Consider the following 8,459-nt stretch of genomic DNA (forward strand, 5'->3'; position numbering starts at 1 on the left):
GGTAGTTTCGAACCGCTGACCTTAAGGTTCGCAGCCCGATTTTGGTCTTGCAAAATTCTATTATGTGTTCTCCAGCATTGTTTCTATAGTTAAGGCCATATTTTCCAACTACTGAATTTTACTCTTGTTTCCAACCTTTGCATTCCAATCACTAGTAATTATCAATACATCTTGATTGCACATTTTATCAGTTTAAGAGTGACGAAGTCTGAGACTTCCTCAATTTCATCATCACTGGCTTTAGTGGTTGGTGCATAAATTTGTATAATAGTTGTATTATTCCTTGTAGGTGTACGGAAATTATCCTTTCACAGATAGTGGTGTACTTCAAGATAGATCTTGAAATGTTCTTTTTGATAATGAATGCTATTCAGTTCCTCTTCAATTTGTCATTCCTGGCATAGTAAATCATGTTATTGTCAGATTCAAAATGACCAATTTCAGTTCACTGATGGCTAGGATATTGATGTTTTTGTGTTCTGTTTCATTTTAGACAATTTCCAATTTTCCTAGCTGCATGCTTCGTATATTCCATATTCTAATTACTAAGGGATGTTTATAGCTACTACTCCTCATTTTGAGTTGTTCCCTATCAGCAAATGAAGGTCACAGAAGCTTTACTCCAATCCTCTCATCCTGTTCATGTCTACACTGAGGAGGCAGCACTTTCTCAGTCATATTTTGAATGCCTTCCAATTTGAGGGGCTCATTTTTCTGGCACTTATTTGACAGTATTCTGATGCTCTTCATCATGTTTCCTTATTTGGTATTCTGGTCCTGCCAATGATCCAGTGCTATTCATGAAGTTTTCAGTGACTAAATACTTGGAAGTAGTCCATTTCTCCTTCTTTCTAGTCTGCCTTAGTCTGGAAGTTCAGCTGAAACTTCTCCATCGTGGGTGACTATGCTGGTATTTAAAATACCAGTGACATAGCTTCCAGTATCACAGCAACATGCAATCGACCACAGTACAACAAACTGACAGGTGAGTGGTGGGACTACAACACTCGCAGTATTTTATAAGGGCTTCTTCTACATGAGAAAAACAACCATCTCTTATTTTATTTAAATTACTATTTAATTAGGTTTTCTTGCACTGACAGTCAATTTCAATTCAACCATTGTGTTATTAAGTGCCATGAAGTTGATTCTGACTCAAACAATCCTGTACAGGGTTTCCAAGGTGCAGCTGGTGAATTTGAACCACTGACCTTGCCAGTTCAAACCCACCATACAGTCCATTGCTTATCCTACTGCACCACACCAGGACTCCATTCAATATTACAAGAGGTTAAACTTAGTAAATTTTAAACTTTTATTTCTTCTTCTTCAAGTTCTATTAGGAATATTATTGATTACCACATGAAACTGTCTTGTATATATGTACTACTGTCTGTAAGCTATCCCATACGATTCAAAGCACATCTTCTTTTTCTATGTACATCTGGCTAATTTAAATAGTTTCCTAGTCCCTTGGGTTCCCTGCTATTATAAATTTTGCTCTTCCTGTTTGCCCCCAATAATCTCTCAACCATTAATTTGCATTCTTAAATACCAGATGGATAAAATGAAACCAAACTATTGATCATTTTCTTTCATAAATAAAAATATTGATATTGTTAAGGGTTGTTGAGTGGGTGACTCATAGTGACACTGTGTTTCCAAGAAGTGACTGGTGGGTTTGAACTGCTGCTCTTGTAGTCAGCAGTCCAGTACTGCTTATCCTACAACACCAAGGAGCTCTGGTAGCATAGTGGTTACAAATCTGGCTGCGAACCGCAAGGTCAGCAGTTCGAAACTACCAGCTGTCCGCGGGAGAAAGATGAGGCTTTCTGCTCCTGTAAAGATTTACAGCCTTGGAAACCCTGTACAGGGTTGCTATGAGTCCAAACCGACTCCACGGCACATAACAACAACAATAACACATGTGTATTTATATGTGTATATAGGAGTCCTTGGTGTGGTACTGTGGGTTAAAGCACTGGACTGCAAAGTTGGCAGTTGACGCTCACCACCAGCTGCTCCTTGGAAACCCTATACAGGGTCACCATGAGTTGGAACTGATTCGGCAGCACCTAACAATAGCAACAACAAATATATATATATAAATCCTGTATAAGGTTTCCCAGGCTTTAAATCTACATGGAGGAATAAAGGCTTATCTTTGTCCCACAGAGTGGATGGTGGGCTTGAACCACTGACTTTATGGTTTGCAGTCCAGTGCTTATCGTATAGAACACTCTATATATTTTGTTGTTCTTGTTAAGTGCCATCAAGTTGGTTTAGACTCATAGTAACCTTGTATAGGGTTTCCAAGGAGCAGCTGTTGACCATTTGGTTTGAAGTTCACCGCTGATCCTACAGCACCACACCAGCCCATATATATCTATATCTATCTATAGATATAGAGATATATGATTTCCAGTGTGGTGCTGTAGGATGAGCGCAGGATCACAAGCCTGGTTTGAACTATAAGGTTGGTGGTTCAAACTCATCAGACATTCCTCAGAAACCCTATATTGGGTCATTATGAGTCAGAATCAACTTGATGGCACTTTTAACAACATTTTTTACATTTAATTCAATTTTCTTAAACAAGAATCTTATATATTTAATTTGGGAAATGCTTAGAGGATGACTCTTTTATACTGGTGGAGTCCTGATATGGTGCTGTAGGATAAGCACTGGACTGCTAACCACAAGGTCACTGGTTCAAACTCACCAGCATTCCTTGGAAACCCTGTACAGGGTCATTATGAGTACGAACAGAACTGAAGGCACTTAACAGCAACAACAACAGCTTGAATAGCCTTGGCACCAGGCTCTAAAGTTGTTATTGGTTGTTGCTAGTTGCCGTTGAGTCAATTCTGACTTATAGCAACTCTGTGCACAACAGAACGAAACACTGCCCGGTCCTGTGACAACCACCCAACTGTTATTGCCCTTCAGCCCATTGCTATGACCACTGTACCAATCCATCTCTTTGGGGGTCTCCTATTTTCCATTAACCCTTCACTTTGCCAAGCATAATATTCTTCTCCAGGGATTGATCCTTCCAGATAATATGTCTGAAGCATGAGGGATGAAACATGAGCATGGGAGAGTCACCATCCTGACTGCTAAGGAACATTCTGGCTGTACTTATTCCAACACAGATATGTCTGTTCTTCTGTCAGCCCATGGTTCTTTCAGTATTCTTCTGCAACACCATAGCCTTCTGATTATTGGTCTGCAACGAAATAACTACAGATATGTAAACATGAAGAAAAATTTTAAGACAACTTTAAAAAAACAGCATTCATTTTTACTGTATCTTTCAAAAGTATGAACCCACTATGGACTGGAAATTTAAAACAACAAAGTTTTCTTTTTAACCATAGCTTGTTTGAGAAGCATTATGCTACTAGACATTTAACAGATAAATAAAAATATGCTAGCATAAGCAGTTATTATCGTTTAGGATTCACAATTGATCTTTTTTTTTTTTTTCTAAATGGTAACAATCAATCCCATAATGCATGAGAAACAAAATTAATGGGTGTTTGGTTAACTGAGATTTTGTCAATCTTTTGGTTCACATAGTTACAAACATACACACATAACCATTGTGTAGGTAGGGATAAAAAATAGTCACTAGAACAGTAGTTATTTAATTTTTCTTAAGTAATTGTGATTATTCCTTTGTTTATACAAATTAATACTTCAATACATAGAATGTTAATGAATTATTCTCAGAATTAGGCTATAATGATATCTGGAGCACATCAAGAGAAATTTAGATATGTGCGTATCTACAATAATGAGAGGCAATTGGGAATTTGGTACAGAAGATAATTTGACATATGGAAGTAATTAGTATGAATTTTAAGTTATTTACTATCTATAGCAACATTGAGATGATTTTAGAAAAAAAAAATTAAAAGAGAAGATCAAAATGTAGAGCAACTACAGGTATTTTGTGTTCTAAACCAAAATCCAAAACAAAAATTAAAACAAAAAACCAAATGCTAATCCTGCAAAGCTCTTGAGAAAAATCTAGAACTGATCTTGAAGGAACACTGTGGCATTTATTTTGCTATTAGTTGATATACTCACTGATTGTTCCAGAAACAACTGTGAGCTATGTGAGTTGAATGACAGATGATATTGGCTTGCAACTCTTTACCTAACTCTTTGATGCTGTTCTTAAAAAGAAAAAGAAAAAAAAAAAAAATTGTGTGCTGTTTACAAAGACTTCAGGGGACTGCTTACCATTTTTGCTACTAACACAAACAACCTTGATAATCATAATCTATTTTTTTTATCCCTTTACACCCAGACAAGTAGGCAGTCATCAATTATAGGCCCTCACATGAAATACAAATTTAGCGCCATGGAAATGAAAACTAAAGCAATTTGTACCTTTACTATTCCAAGGGGAATCATTCTTGGTCTATTTAATATGAAATATTTCCTCTATCTTATACTCTTCTAAGTTACATCAATGTCATCGACCATAACTTGAATCCTAATGAGTAGATGATACCCTTGCATGACTGGAATCATGCCATCATTATTAGATGACCTAGTTAGCATGTGTGGTTAAAAATGCCATTGCCTTTTTATTTATAGACTTATTTCAGAATGGTATGGGTTATTTCAGAACTGGGCTCCTGATGTGTTTTTGTGAAATGGCACAGTGTTTTGTTTATTTTCCAACTCATATGCACTAACTGCATATACTGAGCCTTCCACACTATTTAAAAATATTTCTTTAAAATCACATTTTTTTCCTTTATGACTTTTATTATCAATGTCCCTGGAGAAAATGTAAAACATGAATGACAAAATGTGAAAGCCTTGTTTTAAAAGCATTGGTGGATTTTGGAGAAACCTCAAATCAGGACAGAGGTCAGTGAGAGGAACAAAGCTTTCCTCGACCTATGGGGGTCAAATGTGTGCACGTAGTCTTGTTTTCACTGGAATCTGTGTACATTTATGAGGGGAGGAGTGGGTAGGTTAATAATTTCTGAGAATGTTTTCTGATAATACCACATCCAAGGCCAGAAATCTTGGTACCGTTTCTGCTCTTATATTTACAAATTAGAATATATGTATGAAAAACAAATTGCCATAGAAGTGATGTTAGATTTTATCTTTGCTTTGACTCTTAAACACCACTGGAATCTTCATTTGATCTTTAATCATTACTTTTTGCTGTGACCCATCTCCAATCTTCATAGGTTATTACACTCTTCTTCAGGCAGGATTAAAATGCTTTAGATAAGTTATTGTCTCAATTCTGGAAGAAATTACTGTGTTGTATTCTGTGATTCTTTCTCTGTTTTTTTATCTTTTTGTTTTTTTGTTCTCTTCAAATCCTAGTCAAGTCTCATCTCTGCATACTAAGCCTTCTTTGGAACTCATTCTTAGTGTTGACGTGTCTGTCCACTTATTTGCTAAACCTTCCTGGATTATTTCCCAGGACTTAAAAAATAAATTGTGATAGACCTAACATTAGGCAGCATGTCTAATGAGCAAGGAAATATACTTTTTAAAAAGCCTATTCTTTTGTAGATGCTTATTACAGAATTTGAGTTTGTAGGAAATCTCTGAGAATTTCTCCATATAATACAAATAGGTGAGTGATTCTACAATATGTCTGTTTTCTTATTTGCTTAATGATCATATTATATTCATTGTATGATACCTAATCAATGATATAGTTGGATTCTTACCCAATAACCTAGTGATAAAATAGCTATAAACTGGTCAGATTGGCTGAGTCATCTTTATATGATTTGTGGGCTTTTTTTTTTTTTTTCCTTTTTATAGACCCAAAGTGTGAGTAGCAATAGAAGGCGAGTGCATTTGTATGGGTAACATTTGTAGGTAAGGAGGCAGTGCAAACCGTGTAAGTCAAGTTGAATGAATTTACCTTTTATTTCTGTCATGTGACTGGAAGGGAAAAAACCTACCTCTGAACCATTATTCTCACTGTAATGCTCATTAGTCTTAATATAAAATGCCATGTTTTTTTTCCCTTAGACTAAAAACTTAGTTTGCTGAACCATGTTTCAGTCTTGACCAACAATAATATTAACTCTATTTTCATTAATGCATCAGACTGCAAAGCTGTTTGAACTGCAAGGTCGGTAGTTCAAGCTCACTAGCTGCATCTTGGAAAACCTAAACAGGGTTATTGTGGGTCAGAATTGACTTGACAGCACTTAACAACAGCAAGAAGAAGATTCTCATTAATTTCTCATTTTTCCCCAGTGGCTTCAATTTCTTATAAAATTAAACAATTTGGAAGTGATTTGATGCTCAATCCAGAAATTAAGGCTGGATATATTGCTAAGGAAATAAGATAAATTTAATTTCTAGTCATATGCCCTTCTCACTGGCATATTTCTTGCAAAAGTTGTTATGCACCTACTGCTCACTTACCGACTGTATCCTTATCTGGCACTTCACATTTATCACAATAGGAAAACAAAATCTAGTCTCTGACTATTTTGTGCATTAATGAGGTAGCAAGCATGTCAGCAAGGACTGTGTAGTATCCGCTTCCTTTAGGAGTGTCTGGTTGGCCTCCAGGAAGCTGAACACGCCCTCCATGGACTCCTGGCATGATGCTGTAGGACAAGCATTCGACTGAGAACCATAAGGTTGGCAGTTTGAACCCACCAGCTGCTCCTCAGAAACCCTATTTAGATTTAGGGTCACCTTGAGTCACAATCAACTGATGGCACTTAACAGTAACATGCTCTCCACTGTCTCCTGCTTAGGGGATGTCATGTCCAGCTTCCACATGGGGCTGCCCTCCCCTATGGCTGCAGGCAGCATTGAGCCAGTGGGTGCCAGTGCTGAATTCCCAGCTTCTATGTGGTCTGAGGCCCTGTACCTTAAAATTGCTGTGAGGTGTGAAGGAATGAAAGAAAGGCATTGGAGATATTGTCTGGAAGAAATGCATGGGAGTTTAATGAAATCCCAAAAGGAGCCCACGTGGGTTTGAAACTTTTACTTCAGTGGGGCTATGTGTACCACCTGGTTGTTGGCACCCTGTCAGGAAGCACCAGGCCTCAATGAGTCTCTTAGCTCCGAGGGCACAGCAGGCTCCAGGATCTTGAATGCAGGATTTACATGGGTGGGAGTGGATCCCAGGAGGCTGCTCAGCAAGGAAAGCTCTGACCCAGCACAAGAGGAAGGTGAAGTATTTAAGCTATTGGCCCTCCAGTCACATCCAGCTTTGTCTCCTGCAAGGCTCTTCAGCAGAAAAATAATACACAACTTGACTAGTTACACTGGTGAGAACATCAATGAACCTTGAATTTGTTGCTGAGTTGTTTTTGAGTCAGTGCCAATGCATACAATCCTGTTTAAAGTGTCTGAAGAGCGACTGTGGGTCTGAATCACCAACCTTATGGTTAGCTCATCCTACAGTGCCACATCAGAAATCAGTAAACTCTAGCTGTTATTATTTTTTTCTATGATCATATTTTTAAAATTAAAACAAAACAAAACAAAACAAAAAACAGACAAAAGGGTTGTCTAAATACAAAAAAAGAAATCCTCCGTTTTCACATAATGCCAATTTGTGCATAATGATCTGGTCTCTGGAACCTAACCATGCAGATAGTGAGGAGTCGGTGTGTGTTATCCACTGGACTGTATTTGTTACCCTTGTTCTTGAGTATGCATCATTGTTGTTGTTTGGTGCCATCAAGTTGGTACTGACTCATAGCAACCCTATGCACCATAGAATGAAACATTGCCTGGTCTTATGCCAACCTCACAAAAGTTGATTATCTTGAGCCCATTTCTGCTGTCACTGTGCCAATCAATCTCAGTGGGGATCTCCTACTTTTTCTGTAACCTTCCACTTTACCAATCACAATATCCTTCTCCAGGGACTGGTCCCTCCTGACAATATTATAGAATATGAGAGATGAAGTCTGACCATCCAGGCTTCGAAGGAGCATTCTGGCTTTACTTCTTCCAACACAGGTTGGTTTGTTATTTTGGCAGTCCATGTTTCAACTAATTGGAAGAGATCCATATTTGTTCCCACTCCAAACAGAGATGACCCAATGGAATGTGAAAATTATCAGACAATATTATTAATATTGCATGCAGGTAAAATTTTGCTAACGATAATTAAAATCAGTTTTTCTTTTAATATTCTCCTCCAAGATCATAACTGAAATGCATTGATTTTTCTAGTCATCTTTATTCACTGCCCAACTTTCATATGCACACGAGGTTATTTAAAACAGTATGGCTTGGGTCAGGTGTACCTCTGTCCTCAAACTGACATCTTTGCTCTTTAACACTTTAAAGAGGTCTTGTACGGCAGATTTGCCTAATGCAATACATCGTTTGATTTCTTGACTGCTTCTTCCATGAGTGTTGATGCTGGATCAGAGCAAAATGAAGTCTTTGACAACTTCAATCTTTTCTCCATTTATATGGAAGTT

Source organism: Chrysochloris asiatica, unplaced genomic scaffold, assembly GCF_000296735.1.
Source record: "Chrysochloris asiatica unplaced genomic scaffold, ChrAsi1.0 scaffold00084, whole genome shotgun sequence".
NCBI lineage: Eukaryota > Metazoa > Chordata > Mammalia > Afrosoricida > Chrysochloridae > Chrysochloris > Chrysochloris asiatica.